Source organism: Peromyscus californicus, unplaced genomic scaffold, assembly GCF_007827085.1.
Source record: "Peromyscus californicus insignis strain IS unplaced genomic scaffold, ASM782708v3 Scaffold_3__1_contigs__length_106647218, whole genome shotgun sequence".
NCBI lineage: Eukaryota > Metazoa > Chordata > Mammalia > Rodentia > Cricetidae > Peromyscus > Peromyscus californicus.
Genome location: NW_026294551.1, coordinates 47,999,115 through 48,025,450, shown reverse-complemented (window position 1 = coordinate 48,025,450; position 26,336 = coordinate 47,999,115). Strand labels below are relative to the sequence as shown.

The window sequence follows — 26,336 nt, the reverse complement described above, 5'->3', positions numbered from 1 at the left end:
AAGTCAGGATGGCATGGCTAGGCATGGTAGATTCAAATCCTGGCAATCTAAGTATAAAGCATGTGCTCAGAAGTGCGTGGTTAGACAAACAGTAACTTGGTGCTTCCAGTCCTTGAGACCTTGACAGTTTTATTACGTCTGGAAGCTTGGTTTCTCACCAGGAGCTTGGGAACCATTCATCTGGTTTGAAGGAGATAATCTGACCTTCCAGAATTGTTCTTAAGAACAGTACAAAGAAGTAAGAGTTCATATGAAGAACTTGAATTGAGTTTCCCTCTGGCTTTCTGGGTTGAGTGTCTTCAAATCTTAAAAATTTCTGAGTATCTAGAGTATGAATCTTTGGAGAATAAAATTGATTTTTTTTTTAAACCATTGAGAATTATCCAAGAAGTGTTCTTAGGATGATCTATCATTTTTAGAAGTGTGTTCCAAGGACAAAATCGAAGAGTATTGGTAGTGTAACATCCAAGGGACAGAAAACTTGTATCCTGGATTCTGCAGGCATGACAACCTGTATATAACAAGTAATTACGGGCCGGAGAGATGGCTCAGAGGTTAAGAGCACTGGCTGTTCTCCCAGAGGTTCTGAGTTCAATTCCCAGCAACCACATGGTGGCTCACAACCATCCATAATGAGATCTGGTACCCTCTTCTGGCCTGCAGGCAGAACACTGTATACATAATAAAAATAAATAAATCTTTAAAAAAAAAAAAAACCCAAGTAATTACACTTGCTGTTGGCTGATGTGGATAATAGATAGATAAAACCTGGAAGTCAGCTGTGTAAGTAGCCTGCTTCCCTACCTGTGAAACCTGCCTACATTCATGCATATAAACAATTCTTGGCTCTAGTCTTAATAAATATGGGCCACAATTAAAAATAACCTTGAGGCTGAGAAAATGACTCCATCAGTGTTTGCTGTACAAGCATGAGGACAAGAGTGAGTTTGGATCTCCAGGCTCACATAAAAAGCCGGATGTGGCAGTGTGTGTTGCGTGCTTGTGATCCTGTGCTGGGAGTAGGTCCGGACAGAAGCATCCCTGAGGCTTGTTGGCCAGCCAGTCCAGCCAATCAGAGAAGCTCCAAGTTCAGTGAGAACAGCTGGGGAAGACACCAAACATCAACCTTTGGCCTACACACACACACACACACACACACACACACACACATAAATTGATGAAATTGTTAAGTCAGTCGCGGTGCACACCTGTAATCCTAGTACTCTGGAGGCAGAAGCAGGAGGATTAGGTGAATTCCAGACCTGTCTGAGCTATAAATCTCCCTTCTTCTCCACCCTTCCTTCTTTCCCTCCATACCCCACACACTGAAACCTTTCAAGCTGAATGTGTTGACAAACACCTATAATTCTAGCACTTGGGAGGATGATGAGTTAAATCCACAGAGCCTATTAGTGGATAAAGGCACTTGCTGCCCTACCTGAATTAGATCCTAGGGACCTGAATAGCAGGAGAGAACTGACATATTGGCATATATAAACCACCTCCTGACGCCAAACAAACAAGTGTGATTTAAGAAACAAACAGGCCAGTGTTTGGTTCACAGCTTTGATCACAGTGCTGGCAGGTGAATCTGTGAGTTCAAGGACAGCTTGGTCTACATAGCAAATTCCAGGCCTGCTGGGGTTACATAGTGAATCTTTATCTCAAAACAAAATAATGAAATTGGTAAGAGAAGGACACATTATCATTGGAATAAAACTGTGGATGTAAACATTCTGTTCCAGTTCTTTCTACCCTAGCCATTAACTTTTTAATGAAAATATTTTACTTAATAATTTTAGAGAGATACAATTACATTTTAAAGCACAGTTTTTGGTTGACTTTGGTGTATGCTTGTTTTGCCTGCATGTATATGTGGGTACCATGTATGTGCTTAGTGCCCTCAGAGTTCAGAAGGGGGCATAAGATCTCCTAGAATTGGAGTTACGGAGACTGTAAACTGTGTGTGGGTGCTTGGATCTGAACCTGAGTCCTATGTAAGAATATGCAGTGCTATTAACCATTGAGCCATTTCAAGCCCCCACTTGGTTTTTTTTTTTCTTGGTTATATCTTTTTTCTTTGTTTTGTTTTGATTTGATAGTCTCCATATGCAGCCTAGGCTAGCTCAGATTCTTCTACCTCAGCCTCCTGAGTGCTATGATTATAAGCTTATACACGAGGCCCAACTACCACTTGGTATTTCTAATCTTTATCATTTTTATCCATGCTATTAAGTGAGAAATAGTATCTCATCTTGGTGGAGTTTTTTGTTGTTGTTTTGTTTTTACATTTTATTTTGAGAAGGTATGAATGTTACAGCATGCATGTGGAGGTTGGTTTTCTGTCCACCATGTGGGTCCTAGTGATCAAGTTCAGGTTGTTAGTCTTACCGGCACTGAGCCATCATGCAGGTCCTCATCTTAGTTTTGATTAGCATTTCCCACATTAATGGTGAGTATGTTTTTATTGTTTTATTGGCAGCTTACACTACAGATCTTCCTCAACTTACATTGGAGTTAGGTCCCAATGAACTCATTAGAAGATGGGAATACTCTAAGCCAAATACACTTGATATACCTAAAATCAAAATCATAACAACACCACACACTGAAGACTGCCAGTCACTTTATCCTTGGCTGGGGAAAAGATCAAAATTTGAAATAATTTCTACTGAATATATCTGTTCTCATAGTATTATAATGTCAAAAAATTCTTTCTGAGACAGGGTGTCTCTGTCTCTGGCTATCCTGGAACTTGATTTGTAGACCAGGCTGGCCTCGAACTCCCAGTGATCCACCTGCCTCTGCCTCCTGAGTGCTGGGATTAAAGGCCTATGCCACTGCTGCTCATCATCAAAAAAAAAAAAATTCTTTTTTTTTTTTTTTTTTTTTTGGTTTTTCGAGACAGGGTTTCTCTGTGTAGCTTTGCGCCTTTCCTGGAACTCGCTTTGGAGACCAGGCTGGCCTCGAACTCACAGAGATCCGCCTGGCTCTGCCTCCCAAGTGCTGGGATTAAAGACGTGCGCCACCACCGCCCGGCAAAAAAAAAAAAAAAAAAAAAAAAAAATTCTTAATTGAATCATTGCACGTTAGGAACTGTGTGGTGTTCTTTGGGAATTTTTTAGATCTGCTGGCACTTTATAAACACAATTTGTTATTGTTATGTTTTGTTTTTAGTTGTGTTGTAAAAGTTCTTTACATATTCTGAGTGCAAATAATTGTCAGATATACCCTGTGAATATTTTAATTCATAATTATGTTTTCTCTTTGTTACTTTGTTTACATAGTCAAAACAGCAAATTCTTTTGCTCTTAATAAAGTTCAAGTTTGTTTTGTTTTTATTTTAGAGTGCTCTATCTGCGTGTACGCCTTTACTCCAGAAGAGGGTATCAGATCCCACTATAGATGGTTGTGAACCACCATGCAGTTGCTGGGAATCGAAGTCAGGACCTCTGAAAGAGCAGCCAGTGCTCCTAACTACTGAGCCATCTCTCCAGCCCCCTAAAGTTCAATTTTTAAATTTCTCCTTTACAATTTAATAGCTTTTTTTGTCTTAGGAATCTTTACCTTATTCCCAAGGTCATGGAGACTTTCTCCAACACTTCTAGTGTTACATTTCACTTCTGACTTTGTTTTCTTAAACTGTTCTTGTTTTCACATACACACACACACACCTTCACACATATACACACACACACAAGTGATGGTTCTAGAGACAGCTTTGAAAGTGCTAGGATTATGGGCAGCCATCACCAGGTTCAGATTCCATAGCCTTTGTTTAAAAGTATATCTATTTCTTCTCATCATTGGCTTCTGGGGCTGGAGAGATGGTTCAATAGTTAAAAACATTTGCTGCTGAGCCCAACGGCGCACGCCTTTAATCCCAGCACTCGGGAGGCAGGACCAGGCGGATCTCTGTAAGTTCGAGGCCAGCCTAGTCTACAAGGCGAGATCCAGGACAGGCAGCAAAACTGCACAGAGAAACCCTGTCTCAAAAAACCAAAAAAAAAAAAAAAAAAAAAAAAAGAACACTTGCTGCTCTAGCTGAGGACCTGGGTTCAGATCCCAGTATCCACATCAAGGGGCTCACTGCTCTCTGTAATTCCATCCAGGGTATCTGACATTCTCTTCTGGTCTCTGTGGTTGATTGCACACAGTGCACACAAACAGGCGAACAGGTATACACACACATAAATAAACACCTTTTTTTTTTTAACCTTATGGCTTTTTCTATTGGAAATATAATTATTGACTGAAGTTTTTGTTTTTGTTTTCCTTTCTGCACACTTTTAGGATGTAATTGTATTATCATCTAACTTCCACTGGTTTTTCATAAGGAGTTAGCAGTCATTCTTACTGCCCTCTTTATAATATTTTGTTTCGACTCCTTTGGGTTTTTTGTTTTCTTTGTTTTTATGTACGCATGTGTATGTTAGTGTGTGCATCTGTGAGTTGGAGCCAGAACAGCAACTTCAGATGTTCTTGCTTTTCCCCTCCTTTGAGACAGGGTCTCTTGTTAGCCTGGAGCTCACCAGTTACACCAGACTAGCTGGCCAGCAAACCCAGGGAGCCTCCTGTCTCTGCCTTCCCAGGGTTGGAATCACAAGCACACGCCATTACACCTGGCACTTTTACCTCCGTCCCGGGCTGGAGCTCAGGTCCTCCCTCGGGTTTGCAAAGCAAGCGTTCTCCTGACTGGATTATCAGTGAAGCTCTGGTATTGTTCTTTTTAACGTCAGTTTTTAGAAGTTTGAGATAGACGTCAGGAGGATTTATTTTTAGATTTATTTTGCTTGAGTTTTTTACTGGTCCCCTAAGACCTGCAGGTTGATGTTTTTTCATCAAATTTGGAATATCTTTCGGATATTCTTTTTTTCTGTGCCATTGTCCCCTTTTTGGAATTCTATATGTTAAGACTCTAGTTATGGTTCCATAGATTGGCTTTCTTCAGTTTCTTTCTCTTCTTCAGATTCATTCATTGCTTTCTCTTCTCCCTCCCTTTTTTCCTTTCTCTCCACCTCCCCCCGCTTCTTTCTCTTCGTTGTTTTTATTTGCTGGGTTTCATTTTTTTCTTGTCTGGATTTTTTTTTTTTTTTTCTAAACAGGGTCTCATTATGTAGCATTGGCTGTTCTGGAACTCACACTATAGACCATGCTGGCCACAACTTGAGATTTTTATATAGGCAAATTTGTCTGCCTATCTGACCACTTGGATTTTTAATCATGGTTCTTTCTGAATACACCTATTATTTTTGCTGTCTGTTTAATTTGGTTTCTCTAAAAAGAAAGTTTGTGATTAACAGATCCCACTATGATATCCAGCCTTCCATTAGAATTTTCGATCTAAAGTGGGGACTGCCATTTTTAATTGCTGCGTGTATTCCAGTCTGGTCATCATCTAGAACAAAGGCTTTTTAGAGTTTGATGTTTTTGTGGGCCGTGTGTATGTGTTAGTTACCATTATCATTAGCTGCCAAAGATAAAATTCAAATGTTTTTAACTACCAATTAACTCAGAAATCATATATGAAATCATGTACAAGCCTTATTTGTAGTAATGCTTACCTAGCATACTTTTTTTCATATGCACTTCCACAACTAAAGAGAAAAATGAAAAACTGTTCTCAGTTCTGAAGTGCAAAGGAAACGTGGTTTACATATGTGCAGCAGAAAAGCTTTGGAAGGTTGGAATTGCACAATGAACGTAGGTTGAGCAATTGCTTAACGAGGAATGGGGAAGGGCCTCCTTTAACAATTTTTGTTACACTTATTTATTTGGTGGGGGAGGGTGCTTGCCAGGGCGTGATGGGAAGGTCAGAGGACAGCTTGCAGGCTCCTTGCCTCCTCCCACCATGTGGGTCCTAGGGATCAAACTCAGGTCTGCACCGTTGGTGGTGATCCGATTTACCCTCAGAGCCATCTCCCTAGCTGGGAATGTCTTTTGCTCTTATGAAATTAGGGAACTCTAATGCTGCTGGAATAGGGGATTTCCTTTGGATTTCTTACATGCCATCTACTTTTCCACTTTTTTTCTTGAAGTCTTCTCGTTTGTTTTTCCTCCTAGTCTTTCTTTAAAGGGATTAATGAAACAACCATGTGCCCACAGTTTGACTTGAAATGGGCAGAGCCGAGTCCCCTCGTGGCAGTGCAGTTTGTGGTGAAGCTTCTGCTTACAAGTGCATACTCTTCCGGAGTGTTTGAAATACGGGTTACAATCAGCCTGCATTCCCTGATGGCTTAGTACTAGACTTGTGCAGATTTTATAGTGAGTGTTCTGAGGGGTTTTGCCTGTTTTGCTTTTGATATTGGTCAACACCTCTGATGAAGATCAGCTGCAGAATTTACTGGAAAGTAAAGCCAAACTTTAAACTTGAAGTATGGATGCAGTGAGGTCCAGACAGGACTTGTTTCAGCAAAAGGGAATGTTCTTGTTTCTCCCCATGCTATAGGCTGCTCCGTCATGCTTTATGTTTCCTAGGCCTGCTTCTGATTCTCTCCACTTACCTGTGCTGGGGATACTGGAATCTGTTCATCCTCATCTCTGCTCTCTTCCAGAGGAACAGGAGAGGTAGTTGGGCCAGGCTGCTAAAAAAGCAGAAGTTAAGTATGTGGATTTCATAGCCAAATGTATGAGTGTTTGTGGGGCAGAAACTTCTAATGGAAAACATTTGTGTTGCATTGAAAACAGAGGAAGGCTTGGTTAGAGTCTGTCTGCTCTGTCTGTCTGTCTGTTCCCTACCAGCACTAGCCCTATTCTCCTGGGAGGCTCAGGCATACTCTGGTTTCGTATGCTCTTGCTATTCCCTAATCTTGCCAGAGTTTTTGTCATGGTATTTTGGAGTGAGTCTACAAGGGTGGTTACTAATGACTTTGAAGGTACTCAAGCACACATACGGGCATTGGGACCCTTTGTGGTCTAGCCTGAACAGGGGAAGGATATCCAGCATACACAGTGAGAAAAGCATGCTTAGATTATAGATACTTTCTGGATCCTGCTTTTACTGCTAGCAAAGCACAAACCAGAAGAAATCAAGCTTGCTGTTCAGGCTTGCCATTTCATTTGTAAATGCTTGTGAGGGATACACCTGGGTGCCCAAGCTTGCATCTGACAGGCTGATGTCTGTCAGGTTGTTTGGCAGGATCCCCTTTGGGAAATGCAGAAGAGAAAGTGCTAATTTCCCTGAGGATAGTGTCACTCCAAGATATGAAAAGACGTGTAACTTGAGCTTTCTCAACTTGAGCCCCCCCATCTCCCCCCAGTTCCTCTGAAATTCACATTTGTTCATCATTGGCGGGGGAGGGGAAGCTACAACAAATAAAAAAGCAGCAGCTTAGCTCACAGTTTTCTGGGTCCCCGAGAAGGTACTTTACCAATATGGTTTTCACATTTTCAGGTTTTTGCCTGGCAAATAAGATTGAGCAGAAATGTTCCTTCCCCTGATAACAATACATTCAGATGCAGGATCAGGAGCATATGGATTAAAACCAGACGCTGGATGATTAATATTTTTCCTTATAGAGGTGGACATGGCAGCTTCCTCCATTTAAATGGAAAAGTCCTTTCTCTGCATTTGTATGTGAGCAAGTGCTTAGGCCAAATGCTTGTGCTCTTAAAGGTGTGTGCTGAGTTTCTACCTTAGTTACAGTTTCCATGTATTCCTTCTCTCTTGAAGCACCCAAGAAATTCTAGAAGGGTTCTGCTGTGAGACAGAGGTGTAAAGATCAGCCACTGCTGTAGAAGTGGGAATATGTTCTTCATCTCAAACCATGGCTTTCTCAGCTCTCCAGTACTGACTGACTGCTCTAAAGTCACAGCTTTAGGCCAGGCCCGTGGTGGCGCACACCTTTAATCCCAGCACTTAGGAAGCAGAGACAGGCGGGTCTCTGTGAGTTCAAGGCCAGCCTGGTCTACAGAGTGAGATCCAGGATAGGCACCAAAACTACACAGAGAAACCCTGTCTCGGGAAAAAAAAAAAAAAAGACACATCTTTATCTGTACGGCTTACTCTGTTCCCATGCTTGGATGACCTCACTGTAAACAGTATATTTTTCTTTCAAACTATTGATTTAGGGGTGCTTATCTCCATTGTTTCATGAGACAATGATATTAAACCTTAACACTAGTTACATATATAACCAGGTGTGGTGGTGCCTACCTGTATACTCCTACCACTTTGGGATGTGGAGGCAGGAGGATCAGTTCAAGACGAGCTTCTGCTACATAGTGAGTTTAAGGCTAGCCTGAATTATGTGAAACTTTGTTGAACAAAAAAATTGTTTGACTTGAAAACAAAAAAAAAAAAAAGCTGTCATTGCAAAACTTTATGTTTTTAACTGCGTTTCCTAAAAACATGGTATTTCTTCAAGTATACTTTAACTGTAGACATTAACCCATTCAAGCCCAGGCCTCTCACTTCCCTGATGATGTCAGTTTTCGTGAATTGCTGGTTGCAGAAGCAGAGACTGCTGCTCAAAAGGAACAGGAAATGAAGGAGGAGGAGACTGGGCCTTAGTATCTTTTTATCTGCATAATGAAAGTTGTTTTCTCTCTGTAACAATGAAAATTTGGGAGCATAAAATTCCTTTTATTTTAATAGAAAGTGGATCTGGTTTACTTCTACTCTCAAGGTGCGGCCCTGTCACACTAGTTACTTATATCTCCAAGTGTTCTCCATCCTCAGAATGGGGTCATGTCCTCTAGTTCATCCCTTTCCCCAAGGATCAAGAGTCACAGTTGTTGTGGGGTTTCGTTTTGGTCCCTTTTCCTCCAGTTCATTTTTTTTATTTTGTATTTTAATACCCCTCCCCGTGTGTGTGTGTGTGTGTGTGTGTGTGTGTGTGTGTGTGTGTGTGTGTGTGTGTGTGATCATGGGTAAGTGCACAAATACCATAATGTGAATGTGGCAACTTCCAGGAGTCAGTCAGTTCTTTCCTTGAGTTCTGGGGATCAAACTCTCAGGTCCTCAGTCTTGCACATCAAGTGCTTTCTCATCTGCCGAGCCATCTTGCCATCCCTGGTTTATAGTTTGACAAACACCAATATTCCTGTAACTGTCACAACGTAAATATAAAGTGTTTTACCTCAACCCCCAGAATTCCCTCACACACACAACCCTGTTCCTTACGTCCAGTCCTTAGGCAATTTTTCATCTGTTTTTTGTCTCTATTACTCTGCCTTTTCTAGAATGTGATTAAACAAAATCATAACAATATACAGCTTTTGAGTCTGGCTTCTTTCATATGTTGTAATGCATTTGAGATTCATCCATGTTGCTACTTTTATCAGTGATTCTTTCTGTTATTGCCAAGCTTTGTATAGCTATACCACAACTTGTTTATCCATTTACCAGTTAGTGAACATTTAGGCTGTTTGTAGTTTTTGGTAATCATGGATAGAGCAACTGTTAAGTATTTATGAGTAGGTTTTTATGTGGATTTGTTTTCATTTCTCTTGAATGAGTACCTAACAATGGAATGGATGGTTAGTGGAAGTGTAACTGTTAAGCTCCTTTCCAGAGTGGCTGTACCATCCTATATCCCCACATCAGTGTAGTTCTGCATCCTTATCAGGACTTGGCACTATGAAGTTATTTGGAAGATTGTTTTTGTTTTGTTTTTCTTCAAGTCATTGTGATAGGTCTCTCATACATAGTTTTAATTTGCATTTCTCTCCTGGCTAAGGATGTTGAACATTGTTTCATATGTTTATTTGCTGTTTGTATGTCTCTTTTGCTGAAATATCTGGTTACATCTTTTTCAGATTTTAATACTAGATTGTTGGTTTGCGTTAGTGACACACACTTGTAATCTCAGTACTTGGGAGGTAGAGGCAGGAAGATCAGGAGTTCAAGGCCATTGATGTGTTTATTAAGTCTATTTTGAGGCATGGTCTCATGTAGCTGAGGCTGGCTGGGAACTTACAGTGTAGCCAAGGATGACCTTGAATTTCTGATCCTTTTGCCTCTACTTCCCAAGTGCCAGAACTGCAGGCATGTACCACCATGTCTGGTGTATGCAGTGCTGGGGATCATATCCAGAGCTTCCTGCTTGCCAGGCAAGTGTTTGACAAACTAGCTACAAACCCAGCCCTCTTACTGATTCTTAAAATGTCTTTATATATTGTGGATAAGGTCTTTTGTCAGATAAATATGTATTGTAAATATTTTCTCTCATGCTATGGCATGTCCTTCAGAGACTGGACTGACTAAATCCTGAGACCTGGAGGCTCCAGGCTCTTGGTAGAGGAAAGTAAGGAAATGGATTGAGACCTGAGTCAGCAGAAATGTACAAGGTGTGCACTCCTTTTGAAGGTGTTTATTTAAAATTTGAAAGGGGAAGAGAGAGTGTAGATGGAATTCTGCAGCTTCCTTCAACCACTCCCCATTTCCTGTCCTACTGCTATTGTTGGTTCTGGGCTTTACCTTGAACTTGGCTTGGTTGCCATCAACTCCAGACAGGCAGGTCAAGAAAACAGAATAAGCAAGCTTCTTGTTTGAGTATGTCCCAGAGTGAAGTTGTTTATGATTGTAATCACTCCTAAGTCCTAAAGTGATACCTCCAAGGAGCCACCTGCTTCAAGAGCTGGACTCTGAAACGAGCATCGGCTGAACTCAGTCAGGGCTCTCTCTGCCACCTGGGCTTTTGCAGGAGAACAAATGGCAGCAGTAGATAGCCCCCTTAGGCAATGAAATCCAGTTCTCGGAATATACACTAAACGTGGATGGCATATTTACCTTGGGTCTTTTCATGGTCCTTGGAATTCTTTCTATAGAGCAGCCCACTTAGGTAAGGCATAGAAAACATGTTCTGTCCATTGGATAGAAGACACTATGTGGAATTTTGTTACTTCTGTGTTTGTCCAGGCTGTTCTCAAACTCATGATCCTCTCACCTTAGCTTCCTGAGGATTATAGATGTGTGCCATCACTCCAAGTGAATCCTGTCACTTTTTAATTGCTGGCCCCTGTTGAGGAATTTTTTTCAAACAGCATTTGCCTCTGACTAGACATCTGTCGAATTTCTTTTCCTTTCTGTGTATGTGGATCATTGACACTGCCTGCTGTGGTCAGAGAAGGCCTACTTTAAGTACTGGAGGACTGTCCATTTCTCCAGGATAGTGTTGTCTGGTCAAGGCTCTCTGACCTCAGTAGAAATGATGTATACAGAGAAGAATTTCTGACCCTTTACTAATCTGAGTTATTTAGAATGCCTTTTAGTAAACAAGCATCAGCTTTTAGGCAACTCTGAGCTTTATCTTGTTTTGAAGGTATAATTTTCTCTTTTTACTAAGGACAAATAAATTCAACTGAAAAAAACAAAACTGCAGTGTGGAGTAATCACCTCAGCTTAAAAAACAGAGGGAGGGTTAAAAACAAGTTCTGCAGTAAGTCTGCAAACATGGAATCTGAGGGAAACGATCCCATCTGGACAACCCTACCGGGGTGCCGTGGCTGGTTTGTGGAGCAATGCCGATTGAGGAATGAAAAAACAAAAACTGTAGTCTTGAAAGATGACAGGCTCATTAATTGATGTCCATTTCAGCTGGTGCTGTGCCAGCTTATATTGGCTCCGGTCCAGCGTTCCTGTAATTTGGGAGCCAGGTGTGAAGCATTTTTGTTCCATCTTGTTCCCCAGCATCTACAGAAGCCTTACACATCTTACTGGAGGGAGCAGCCCTCTGTAGGAAACACATGTACAGGTAGAGGTGGAAGGCAAATGTCACAGATGGGTTATGGATAGTAAAAGAAATCTTCCACACTCAGTGAGAGTCGAGGGAAACAGTATTAAAATGGCTTCAGAATAATTATCCTAATTAGATCAGTCATTCTCTCTCTCTCTCTCTCTCTCTCTCTCTCTCTCTCTCTCTCTCTCTCTCTCTCTCTCTCTCTCTCTCTCTCTCTCTCTCAGACAGGGTTTCTCTGTGTAGCTTTGGAGCCTGTCCTGGAACTCGCTCTATAGACCAGGATGATCTTGAACTCATAGAGATGCTCCTGCCTCTGCCTCCTGAGTGCTAGCATTAAAGGCGTGCTCCACCAACGCCCAACCATTTTTCAACCTTTTTTTTTTAAATCTTCTTGAAGTGTGTGTGTGTGTGTGTGTGTGTGTGTGTGTGTGTCTGTCTGTCTGTCTGTCTGTCTGTCTGTCTGTGTCTCCTCATCCTCTCGTTCTGTGCCACATGTGTGTGGGTGCCCACAGATGCCAGAAGAGGGCATCAGATCTCCTGGAGCTAGAGTTAGATCTTGTTTTGAGCCTCCTGATATGGAAGCTGGAAATGGAACTTGGGTCCTCTGCAAAAACAGTACACATTCTTAACCTCTCAGCCACCCTTTTTTAAAAACATATCTTACTGGACAAACAAGAAAACATCTTTTGGACTGGAGAGATGGCTCAGCGGTTAAGATGGCTCAGCGGTTAAGCTGCTCTTCCAAAGGTCCTGCGTTCAATTCCCAGCAACCACATGATGGCTCACAACCATCTATAATGAGATCTGATGCCCTCTTCTGGCCTGCAGGCAAACATACAGGCAGAACACTGTATACATAATAAATAAATCTTTAAAACAAAAAAATCCTTCATGATTTGCCTTTGCCTGATTCAGGGAACAGCATATAAAGTACAATGTAAAGAATGGCTCAGGATAGCCATCAGAATTGTAGCTAATCACTTCCACTGTGGCATTTAAAGACTACAGTAATATAAGCAGCTAAGAGATTAACTACCAGCCCTGAGTGGAGTTTCTATTTATTTTGAGGGTAGTATGACTTTTTTCTTTGTTTTCTTTTCCTTTTCTCTTTCTTCCTTTTTTCTTTTTGTTGTTGTGTGTATGTGCATGTGTTCGTGCTTGTACTCATGCAGAGGCCAGAAGTCAAATAGTGTGCTGTTCACCTTATTTTTTGAGACAAGATCTCTTACTGGGACCTGGGGCTACGCTCTCTGGCCAACAAACTCCAGGGATCTGCCTTTCTACCTTCCCAGAGTGTCGAGCTTTTTACAAACTAAGCCATCTCCCTATCCTCATAAATATATAAATATTTTGAGATATGAATAAGCACATTAGCAATCATTAAGCAATATCATTCAACACTTTGATATTAGACCTTTAGTATAATAGTAGGCCAAAGAAGACATTCCTCCCAAGATCCAATCTATATCTTTTCTAGGCTTCAAACTAAACTAAACATTAAAGACCAGGGAGTTCATGCCAGGTGAGATGACATACACCTTGAGTCTCAGCACTCAGGAGGCAGAAGCAGGTATATCTCTGTGAGTTTAAAGCCGATCTGGTCTGTATGAGTTCCACAGTAAGACCCTGTCTCCAAAAAAAAAAAAAAAAAGCAGGCAGTTCTGCCATTGGAGACAAAGCATGGCTGGGTTGTCTCTGTGAGAACATTAAAACCGAGTGGACATAGCACTGAATGTTGGCCTTTGATGTTTTACCACTGACATATTTTTATATAAGACCATTTTTAGTCTTCCAAAAGTAAGAGCTCTGGCTCCTGTAGGGTTTCTATAGCCTGACAACAGAAGGAACCCTTTATGGTTCCTCCCTTTAATTCTGGGTCTTATGTAGACAGAGCTGACTTTTGACACTGAGATTCAGACCACAGTGTCCAGGAGAGCCCAAAAGCCTGCCTAGGTTGCTTCTTCAAATGTCCCAGGCTCACAGGGAAGCCCTTGTTCATTGATAGCCTGGCTTTTTTTTTTTTTTAATCAATATCAAAGCTGTGGACTTGCCTGTACCAGACAGTTCAAGAAGCTAAGGACCTAGAAAGAAAATTTTCCTCTAAATTATTCTAATTTTTCTTTTTTTTTCTTTTTTTTTTTTTCATTTTTTGAGACAGAGTCTCACCATGTAACCTTGGCTGGCCTGGAACTTGCTGTGTAGATCAGGCTGGCCTAGAACTCATAGAGATCCTCTTGCCTTTGGCTCTTTAGTGCTGAGATTAAATGCATGTGCCACCACATCTGGCTCGTCTAGTTCTTCAAAGTATGTTCTTCTTCTTTTATTGTGGCAAAACATATATAACATTAAATGTAGCATCTTAATTTTTTAAAATGCACACCTCTGTGGCATTAAGTAAATTCATATTATTATACAGTCATCACCATCATCCATCTCCAGGACCTTTTCATCTTTTCCAGTTGCATCTCTACCCATTCCTCATTCTCTTAGCTCACTGCCCTTGGAAACTACCATTCTATTTTCTCCCTCCTTGAATCTGACTATGCTTTGAACTCTATATTTCTCTTTTTGTGAGTGACTTATTTCACTTAGTATAATGTCTTCAGGGCTAATCCTTAATGTGAAACGTGTCAGAATTTCTTTCCTTTTTAAGACGGAATAACATTTCATTGTAGGTATATGTAACACTTTGTTTAGCTGTTCATCTGTTTATTGTTACAGGTTAAGATTTTTTTATGTATATGAATATTCTGCCTACATGTGTGTATGTGCACCACATATGTGCCTGGTACCCATGGAGATCAGAAGAACATTGGATCCCCCTGGAACCAGAATGAAGGATGGTTGTGAGCCGTCATGTAGGTGCTGGGAACAGAACCCCAGGTCCTCTGCAAGGGCAACAAGTGCTCTTAACTGCTGAGCCAACTCTCTAGCCCCTGTTTGTTTGTATTTTGATTTTGTTTAATAATACTTTACTAATAAATGTGAAATGATTCTGGTTTACTCCTTGTAGGTTTTGTTGTTGTTTGTGTATGTGTCTTTGGTTTTATTTGTTATTGTTGTTGTTGTTTTAAGAACGGGTCTCTCATTGTGTAGCCCTGGCTATACTGCAACTCTCCTATGTGGAGCAGGCCAGCCCCGAACTCAGAAAAATCTTCCTGCCTCACTTTCCCAAGTACAGGATTGAAGGAGTGCACTACCGCACCCAGATCTTGGTAGGTCTAATTTTTTAAAGCTACTGACTTTGAGCATCTTTTCATGTATTTATTCATTACATATGTTTTTTAGCACATGGTAATTAAATGCTCTCCTACAAAGCTCTACCCCTAGTCCTTGTTTAATATATCTGAGGCTAGAGAGAGAACTCAGCAGTTAGGAGCAATTACTCTTCTTGCAAAGAACCAGTTGTTCCCAGTTCCCATGTAAGGTGACTTAACAACCACCTGTAACCCCAGCTCTAGAGGATTTGACACCCTCTTCTGGCCTCTTTGGGCACCTGCATACTCATGCACATAAACACACACACACACACACACACACACACACACAATCAATCAATCAATCAATCAATCAATCAATCAATTTAAAATAAAATAAGTCTTAAAAAAATTTCTGCTTTCTCAGTTCATTTGCCTTTCCCCCCTCTGAGGTAAAGTGCAAATATGGCTTTCAATCTACCTCTGCTATAGGCACCTTGTGTGGCTTTCGGCAATTCATATAACCTCCCTGGATTCCTTTATCTTTTTCAGTAAAACAAGAAAAGCTATAATGGTCCTGCCCAACTCAAATAGCTTTCTGTACAGATAAAAGGAGATCAGGCTTGTGAAAATACCTTGTAAACATTTATGAAAATGCTATATAGATAATATCATTCTGGCCCTTTAAGTCCACTCTTGGTAGAATACTTTATCAGACCTGACGGCAAGGCTTCTTTGGTAGGTGAGGGGAGCAGAGCACAGCTGATCTACTTCTTCCTATCTCTTCATCTCCCAGCGTAGGGTTGTCTCCTCTGAACTCAGTCAAGGGTCAAATCCTTGACCTGGTTTTCCGCTGCAGTATGACCACAAAGTCAGAGCAGCTTTGTTTAGAGGTGTAGATGGTGTAGACTTGCACATGAAGTAAATAGTTTATACTTACTGTGTGCCAGGCACCATGTTCAAGCTTTTCACACACTTCACCAGGTTTCACTGACATGGAACTTGGTTGATTTGGAACTGTGTGCTTCCACACACATTGTTTTTCTTAGTTATGTAATTTAGACTCATTGTGCTGCTGTTTCTTTGTATCAGAAAAGAAAATATTTAGGGAAGGAGGGAGGATGTAAAACTAAAAGATGTGAAACACAATGAAGATTTATATGAGCATCATTCACCTCAGGAACAGATGCAGAAAGTTAGGATCTGCACTGATCCAAACTTCAAGTTGAATCTGTCCTCTGTAACTCACAGTATCCACATAAATGCCTAGTTGTGCTCAGAATGGATGGTGAGGCATGAGATTTCCTCCATATGGCGGCTGGTCCAAAGTATGTACCTGCATTTTCCTTTGGAAATTTTTGGAAGAAAATGGGGACTTCAGCAAGACTTTATCATTGAGATTTCAGTTCTTTCTCATATCAAACATAATGTGCTGGGGGTTTTTTTTGGGGGGGGTGTTGTTGCTTTTTTGTTTGTTTTGGTTTGGGTTGTTTTTTGTTTTATTTTGGTTTGCTTTTGGGGTTTTGAGACAGTCTCTCATAGACCACATTGGCCTTTTATGAGCTGATGCTTGTCCTGAACCTACTTAACAAGTACTTGGATTGCCAGCATCTACCACCGTGCCTGACTCAGCAGTATTCCCAGTGCAGCTTTGCTTACCAAATGATCTCAGTGCGCATGGCCATTTTTGGAACTAGAGAAGTGCTGTTAGGTAAACTTGGGTGCTGCCACCAAAGGAGAAAACAGGTTTTTCCTTTGCATTTTATTTATTTCAACATAAATTTTAGTTTTTATGTATTATTTATGTATGTATGAGAGTGGGGACATGCACATTTGGGGTCAGAGGATGACTTTCAGGAATCAGTTCTCCCCTTCTGCTTCCGTTAATGAGCGGCATACTCCATATGAACTGACCTGTGAACTTGTAGGGTTCCCCTGTCTCTGCCTCCCACTGCACACATGAACTGGGGTGATGGCACCAAAGCTCACTTAGTGGCCTTTGCCTGCTGAGCCATCTCCCAGCCCCTCCATCCTCTGCAGCATAGTTCATTGGCTTTACTGGGTTAGTTTGAAGTGGGATGCTTAATTTTGCACAACTACAAAGGTCTTTTTACTTATTTTTTTCTTTTACTTTGACCTTCTGAATTTTTCTAAAAGCTTATTTATGGAAACACATGAGAACCCTCCAGTTTTCTTGACTCATGGGCATATTCTAAGGTGGTACTAGTAATGGTAGTAATAAAAATAGCAACTGTGAAATTATGTCTTCACTATGTTCCACCTTCAGTCTAAAACACTTGGATGATTTTTTTTTTCCCTCTGCTTTTCTAATTTGTTTTCAAACAGGATCTTACCGTGTAGCCTAGACTGGCCTCGAACTCATAAACCCTCTGCCTTAGGCTCCTTTTTATCAGTGATGCTGGAGCCTCATAATGCTAAATGCACAGGTTTGCTCTACTGCTGGGCCCAGGTTGTTTCCCTTTGTCTTCACGATAGCCTGGGAAGATGTGACATCACTCTCTCCGTTTATGGAGTAAGGAAACTAAAGCTTACAAGGTGACTTGTGCAAATTACACTTCTACTGAGGAGCAGTATTGGAATTTAAATACAGATATATCTGATCCACAATCTGTAACCTAATTCCCCCAGTTTTTTATTGTTGTTTGGGTTTTTTTTGGGGGTGTGTGTCTTGTTTTGTTTTATTTTGGTTTTTTGAGACAGGGTCTCACTTGTAGACCAGGCTGGCCTCGAACTCACAGAGATCCACTCACCTCTGCCTCTGAGTATTAGGATTAAAGTCTATGCCACCACACCCTATTCTAGTTCCCCACATTTACTTGAGGAGTTTATGATACAAAGAGCTTAATGGTGTCTTTCATCTTTGCTACTGTGGTAGGACTAGATACTTTGAAGGGGCCTCTTTATTTAACATAACCGAAATGCTGACTGTAGAGTCTTGCTTCCTGAACTGGAGTAACAAGAGTCTATAGATTCTGTTCTGTTTTCTTTTCTTTCTTTTTTTTAAATATTTATTTATTTATTATGTATACAGTGTTCTGCCTGCATGTATGCTTACATGCCAGAAGAGGGCACCAGATCTCATTACAGATGGTTGTGAACCACCATGTGGTTGCTGGGAATTGAACCCAGGACCTCTGGAAGGGCAGCCAGTGCTCTTAACCTCTGAGCCATCTCTCCAGCCCCGTTTTGTTTTCTTAAGACAAAAGTGGGCTTGGGATTCACTGTTTAGCCCACACTGGGCTTGAACTCATGATAATTCTCTTGCCTCAAATTCTAGAGTGCTGGGATTAGAGGAGTGAGCCACCAAGTCCAGCTTTAGAGCCTAAGAACTAAATAAGAAAAGTGAGTGCCTGAGTGAGCTGGCACTTGCCCTGGTAATTTCTGTCAAATGCTGGAAACCTGGAGCTTTCACTTGAAAAGCTTTCTTGGGGTGAGACGAACAGATGAAAAGCATGGAAGTCACCTCATGAGGATTCACATGAGAAGTCATTCTAGATCCTCACTGTAGGGACAGAGGGATAAGTTTCATTGGAGAGTTAGTGCCCATGGACTAACCCTCAGGTGGATTCTGAGTCTCAGTACTGCCTGTCTACTCTGAAGAGCCTTGAACACGTAGTTTGAGGTGACTTCTAACTAGTGTCCCAGACTGGCAGAAGCAAAGAAAAATCTTCTCTAGGGGAAATATAACTTCATATCAGGCCACAAGGAATTTCTATAGATACAAGACATGGAAGTCAACCTATACTCTTGAATATGCTGAGAGAAAATACCTGTCATTCCCAGAAAATCTATGCTTTAAAGCAAAGATATCAAGAGAAACAAACCCTTGTGTCTACCCAAAGACTTGCACATAAACATTGATGCTGCTCATTTTCATTTTGCAATTTTATTTAGGATTTGTATGTGTGCATGTGGGCCTTTTGGGAGCCAGAGGACAATTTTAAGCAGTGTTCCCTTTCCACCTTGTTTTGATGTGAGGTCTTTCTTGTCTCTGCTCTACTTTGTACTCCTGGCTAGCTAGCCCAAGAGCTTCCTGGGTGACTTTCCTGTCTCCACATCCCATCACCCATAGGGGTGCTGGGATTACAGATGCATGAGGCTGTATCCAGACTCCAGAGACCAAACTCAGGTTGTCAGGCTTGCACAGCAAGCCCTTTTACCTGCCGAGCATTTCACCTGTCTCTGCCCGTGTTCTTTATTATCACGTTTATTTATTTAGCATATGTGAATGAGGAGGTCAGAGGAAAACTTTCTGGAATTGGTTCTCTACATCCATCCCTGGATTTTGATGATTGAACACAGGTCATTAGGTTTGGCAGCAGGCAGCCTTATTCCCTGAGCCAGCTCGTTTATTTTTTAACCTTTTAAAAATTACATTTGTTTATTTTTGTGTATGGGTGTTGATGTGCATGCTCAGTGTGTGAAGTTTGAGAACAACTTATAAGAGTCAGTTCTCAGTCGACCATGTAACAGATTTATTGAGATAGAATTTTCAGCCCTTAGGGTTCATCCTTTTGTATACTACGTGACACACTAAAGCTTCCACTGTGAGATTTATTTTTTTCCTTTTTGGGGAATATTGCAAGATCGGAGGGCAGATATGGAGCGACAGGGAGTTGAGTGGGATTGGGGTGGATGTGAAGTTCACAAAGAAGCAATAAAAGTTTAAAAAAAAAAAGATTCATCCTGGGGTGGGGTGTACACTTTTAATCCCAGCACTCAGGAGGCAGAGATAGATGAATCTCTGAGTTCAAGGCCAGCCTGGTCTACAAAGCAAGTTCCAGGACAGCCAGGGCTACACAGAAAAACCCTGAGGGGGCAGGGTTCATCCTTTTAAAGTATACAGTTCGATAATTTCTGTACACTCCATTGTATCCTTCGTTACTGCTTTGTCTCTCCTAACCGCTGACTTGCTTTCAGTCTCCAAAGACTTGCCTATTCTGATGGATTGCATGCGCTTGTGCTCTCTCTCTATCTCTCTCCCCCTCCTTCTTTTTCCCCCTCCCTCTCTCTCCCTCTCTCTCTCTCTCCCTGTCCCCCTTCCCCTCTTCCTCTTTCTCTTCATCATTCCCTCCCTCCTGAGTAGGTCTCATGTAACCCATGCTGGCCTCCAGCTCTCAGTGTACAAAGGATGATCTTGAACTTCTTACTCCCTTGCCACTACCTCTCAGGATTGCAGGAATAAGCTACTATGCCCAGTTCATGCAGTGCTGGGGGGTAAACTGAGACCTTCAAGCATGCTAGGCCAGCAGTCTACCAACTGACTACAAACCCCAGCCTTCTTCTGGATATTTTATGTGAATGGAATCATATTATTATATTGCCTTTTGTAGTTTCTGTCATTGTGATGTTTTCAAGGTTCATTATGTAGTGATATGTATCAAAATTCTATTCCAAGCCAGGCAGTGATGGCACACACACACCTTTAATCCCAGCATTTAGGAGACAGAAGCAGGCAAATCTCTGTGAGTTCAAGGACAGCCTAGTCTACAGAGCTAGTTCCAGGACAGCCAAGTCTGTTATATAGTAAAACCCTGTCTTGAAAACAACAACAACAAAATAATCTATTACATTCTATGGTTGAATAGTCCATGGTTTGGAAATTCCATGTCTTGATTGTTCATGAGTTGATGGACATTTGAGTTATTTTTACTTTTTGACTTATTTTTACTTTTTGTTGCTGAACTGGACAATGGTGGCACATGCCATTAATCCCAGCACTTGGGTGGCAGAGGCAGGCGAATCTCTGTGTTTGAGGGAGTTTGAGGCCAGCCTGGTCTATAAAGCAAGTTCCAGGAAAGGCTCCAAAGCTACACAGAAAAACCCTGTCTCAAAAAACAAACAAACAAAAAATTGCTGTAAACATTTAATTACAAGTTTTTGTGTAGACATTGTTTCATTTTTCTTGGGTACATATCTAAAAGTGAAAATGTTTGGTCATATGAAAACTTTGTGTTTAACTTCTAGACTAGACTGTTGACCAAAGCAGCTGTGAAATTTTATATTCTCCTTAGCTACAATTAAATAGGGTTAAATTATTCCATATATTTACCAACACTTGTTGTCACATACCTTTTTGATTATAGCTATCCATGTATAAGTGAACTTGTGTCTCATTGTGTGTGTGTGTGGTTTTGTTTGTTTGTTTGTTTTTTGTTTCTTATTTATTTATTTATTTTTGAGGCAGGGTTTCTCTGTGTAACAGTCTAGCTGTCCTGGATTCACCTGCCTCTGCCTCCCAAGTGCTGGAATTAGAGGCGTGTGTCACCACCACCCAGATTATGTTTTTTTAATAAAGAGATTTATTTTTCATGTTTTGCCTACATGTATGTCTGTGTACCACATATATGTAGTGACTGTGAAGGCCAGATGAGGATGTCAGATCCCTGGAACTGAAATTACAGATGGTTGTGAGCTGCCATTAGCATGCTGGGAATTAAACCTGGATCCTCTGCCAGAGTAACAAGTGTTCTTAACCACTTGAGCATCTCTCCAGCCCCTCATTTTTATTTTATTTTACGTGTGGACACTTTTCCTGCATGTATGTCTGTGCACCACATGCCTGGTGCCTGTGGAGGCTGGAAAAGTGTATTAGATTATTTGAAACTAGAATTACAGACAGTTGAAATGATGTAGGTGCTGGAAATTAAATCCAAGTCCTCTGGAAAGAGCCAGTGCTCTTTGCTCCTGATCCATTTCTCTGACCACCTTCCTCTGTTGTGATTTGGACTTGCATTTCTCAACAATTAATGATCAGCATCTTTTCATGTGCTTACTGGCTATTTGGTTTTGATTTTTGAGTCAGGGTCTCTCTGAAGTCTTGGCTGCTCTGGAACTTGAATATAGACCAGGCTAGCCTCTATCTAATTGCTTCTGTCTCCCCAGTGCTGGGGGGGGGGGGGGGCGCGTCAGGTTAAAGGTATGTATCACCACGCCTGGCCTCTTCCTAGCTGCATATCTTCATTAGAGAATTGTCTCTTCATAATAGTTTATTTCTTAGTTTCTTATCAGAATTATATATATATATATATATATATATATATATGGTTTATTATGACTTTTGCATACATATATTTAATGCATCTTGATCATCTTCACACCCATTATCTTTTCTTGTCCCTTCCTATTCCTGCTGATCCTCTTTCTCTTCCCAGTTTGTCTCCCTTCTACTTTTTGTATTTTGGGTGTTTTTGTTTTGTTTTTTTTGAGACAGAGTCTCACTATGTAGCCTTGGCTGTCCTGGAACTCACTATATAGACCAGAAGACTAGACTGGCCTGAAACACAGAGGTCCACCTGTGTCTGCCTCCTTAAGTGCTGAGATTTAAGGTGTGTGCCACCACATCTGGCATCATGTTCTGGTGAGGAGATTGTTCATTTTTTTGATGACAAAATGATTTTGGTTAGGGTTGCTTATAGGAAAATAGGTGAGAGATTATTTACAGGAGCATGGGCACCTTAGCCCCAGTAAAATAATCTCTCCCTCTCTGACTAACCATTAACTGGTTAACCATGAAAAATCCCCAGGAGGAAGTGACCAGATGTTGATAGGTAATCACAGCTGTCTGCCCAAAAGACAGCATTCCCCAGCACTCCACCCTTTCCTCCTGCTACACACACACACACACACACACACACACACACACACACACACACACACACACACACACACACACACCCCGAATGTTCCCTGAGTCTTGGTGGAAATGTATGTGATGACACTGTCCCATTTTAGGTTGGCACTTTGACTAGTTAATCTACAGACCTAAGCATAAAAATTTAGAAGGCAATTTGGTGGGCAAATTATGTCTGTTTAACAAAATAATAGCAGTAGCTTCCCCCATTAAGTCTTATGACTTTCCCAGCCACAGGCTTTTGACTGAGTCTACATACCAGCTTTGAATTCCCTCCTGTTTAGTGGATCCCAAATCCAATCAGAGAGCAGTTGATCATCCCCGGAACAAACTTAAAATTGTTGCATCAGTGGGCACTTGCCTGACTGATGAGTACTTTATTGTGCAGGATCCACAGCTGAGTAAGACTGTTGGTGACAGTTTGGCAGTGTGCGTAGTGCCTTCTGGCACTGAGGGCTAGCCTTGAGAGGGAAGTTTGTAGCCGATTTTCAGTTGAATCTATGCCCTGTGAACCGACCATGTGGGGTCTTCACCAGTAGGTCCTACCATCTGGGTCTTGTAACAACCAACAGCACTGGCAGTTGCATGGATTACACGCATTGTTTGGGGACCTCAGAGACCTCCTTGTTTGCTTGCTTGTTTGTGGGCTTTTGGTTGTTGTTGTTTTATAAGGTCAAAAGTTTGACTGGTCCCAGACTTAAAATTCTCCTGATTCAGCCTTCCAAGCGATTGTAGGCATAAATCGCCACACCCGGATGAAGTTGTAAACTTTGATAAAGTCCATTAATCTCTTTTCCTTTTGTTACTTGTGCTTTTGTATTCTGAAGGCATTTAAAACAAAGCAGAAAGATTTATCCTCACTAACCATCCTGGGCTGATGTTGTAGCTTAATTATAGAATGTTTGTCTTTCCCTGGGTTCAATCCCTCATATTAGGGGAAATATCTTAGCTAGAGAAAGTTCCTTCTACCCAAAGAACACATTTCAAGGAGACTGTACCATTGCAAAGGAAATTGTACACAGTGATCATAATTATAAAGTTGGGTTCAGTTCAGTAATAGAGTTGAGAGGCCTGTTGTTTTTTTCCTTCCTCCTGCTTTGTTCTTCCTGCCTTTTTTGTTTTTGTTTTTGTTTTTTTGAGACATGTCTCTCTGCTATGTTCCCCTGGCTATCTTGGAACTCAATATGTAGACCAGGCTGGTCTCAAACTCTGCCTCCTGAGTGTTGGAATCAAAGATGAGCACCACCCTTAGCGTGTGCTCAGATAGCTTCTTTTTTTTTTTTAAAGATTTGTTTATTATGTATACAGTGCTCTGCCTGCATGTATGCTTTCACACCAGAAGAGGGCACCAGATCTCACTACAGATGGTTGTGAGCCACCATGTGGTTGCTGGGAATTGAACTCTGGACCTTTGGAAGAGCAGCAAGTGCTCTTAACCTCTGAGCTGTCTCTCCAGCCCCCTCAGATAGCTTCTTGACCAGTACTGTGAGGTAGAACTTTCTGTGGCAAAGGAACCATTTTATTCCTGCATCATTCCATGTGGCAGCCATTAGTGATCTGTGACAACTGAATACTGGAAGGGTGGCTAGTAAAACTGAGAAACAAAAACTATTTGTTCAAATCTTTTTTTTTTTTTTTTTTGAAACAAGCATACACACACACACACACACACACACACACACACACACATACACATATATGTATAATTTATTCTTATTTTATGTGCATTGGTGTTTTGCCTGCATGTGCATACCTCTTTGTGAGGGTGTCAGAGCCCCTGGAACTGGAATTACAGACAGTTGTGAACTGCCATGTGGGTGCTGGGAATTGAACCTGGGTCCTCTGGAAGAGCAGTTGGTACTTTTAACTTCTGAGCCGTCTCCTCAGTCCCCACAAACAATTTTTTTTTTTTTTTTTTTTGGTTTTTGGTTTTTCGAGACAGGGTTTCTCTGTGTAGCTTTGCACCTTTCCTGGGACTCACTTGGTAGCCCAGGCTGGCCTTGAACTCACAGAGATCCGCCTGGCTCTGCCTCCCGAGTGCTGGGATTAAAGGCGTGCGCCACCACCACCCGGCTCCCACAAACAATTTTTAACACCGAGATCCTAGATCATTCCCTTGGCCCGATTCCCAATTCCTCTGTATCTCAGTTTTTTTCATGGTGTGCCACCAGTACCACCTGATTCCCCTGAGAACTCATTCCATTTTAGACTGTCACACCCCTATGAATCAGAAAGTTTGGGCCCTGGAGCCCAGCAGTCTGGTTTAACAAACTCCTCTGATGATTCCAGTATCCTGACACTTGAAAGTCAATTCAAGTGTCTTCCAACCTTCTGCTAAAAATCATACTCAGGCATGGAATGACATGCATGGGTTTTACCTGAAGTCACTTGCAAACAAACTGACTTCATAGTAAATGTGATTACAGAGGATTTTCAGAAGAATAAAGTGCCAGGGCCAGTGAGATGACTCAGCAGGTAAAGGCACTTATAGCAACTCTGAGGACAGGAATTTGATCCCCAGGACTCATATGATTGAGGAAGAGAGCCTACTCATACACAATGTCCCCTGGCCTCTCCATGGATGCTTGGCACACACCGTACACACACAAATAGATGGAAGATAGATAGATAGATAGATAGATAGATAGATAGATAGATAGATAGATAGATAAAGTTAAACACACACACACACACACACACACACACCCCATTTCACTAAATGTCAGGCACAGCCCTACAGTGTTTGAATTAGAACCTCTTGATGGATTCCCAGTCTGGTATGCTTCCCATGTATCAGGATGTTTGTGAAATAAGCTCCGCTGGGTTTTTTGCTTTTTGGTTGGTTGGTTTAGTGTCTCCCAGAAGAGAAAAATCTGCTTCTGTGGCATGTGTTTCACCCTTGGGGGGGGGGGGGGGCGCACCTATTCTCTCACTACCTCGTCTTACTAGGGTGCTTCTTTTGGCACGCTCAACAAGCAGCTTGAGAATACTTCCTCCTTTTTAGGGTTTAGCAGACTTCACGTGTGTAGCTATCTTCTTTTAATATGATTTTGTCCTGTCCTGCTTGAAACCTAGAAGAGAAGTTGGCTTACTCTTTCCCTGGCTTTGAGCCAGATGTCATAACTTCAGGCAGTGCCACGCTACATATCTCCAGCAGTTTGAAATGGAGAACAGAGTTAGAGATAACATCAGCAGCTTTAGGTGATGGCATTGTTTCAAATAAACCATGCATGACCCAAAGCTTCCACTTCAAATGGGGAATGAAATTGCTTCATCCTTTGACAGCTTGCTCCATGAAAGAAATTTATCTTCACTTAATTGCTTTAGATCCCAGAAGGCTTCATACAGTAATTTCTAGGAGATAATTATATCAAATTTTAAAAATATGTGTCTGTGGATGTGAATTTGTAACTGCTATGGACAGAGGCTGGAGGGCACCAAAGGTCCTGTTGAACTTGCTCATAGGCTTCCGTTCTCATTCTGGGAATCCTCTTGGGTCCTAGACCACTTACTCCCAGAATTTGCTGGTTAAGATGATGGGTCAGTGGTATAGCCTTGTGTGGCTAGGGTTAAAGCATCTGGTCTACTACTCTTGTAATTGAGATAGCATTTTGCTCAGACTCCTGAAGTAGTGAGGGGTCAGACTGGCTGGCTGGCTGTCTTCCGGCTGCATGTCTTCATCTGGTCTGGCTGGGCACAGTTTGCCTGCACTGTGGGCCAGAGCCACTGGGGGTTCCAGTCAGTGGCAGCTGAAAACCAGCAAATTTGTTGATTTTAAAACATGACTATTTAGATGTCTGGGAT

The 26,336-nt window shown here is 41.5% G+C and overlaps 1 protein-coding gene across 3 annotated transcripts in view; it reads left to right on the top strand.

Annotated features, from left to right (window-relative positions):
- Smg6 (SMG6 nonsense mediated mRNA decay factor) overlaps nucleotides 1-26,336 on the top strand; it is a 246,261-nt gene that overhangs the window by 142,939 nt on the left and 76,986 nt on the right. The window lies entirely within an intron of this gene.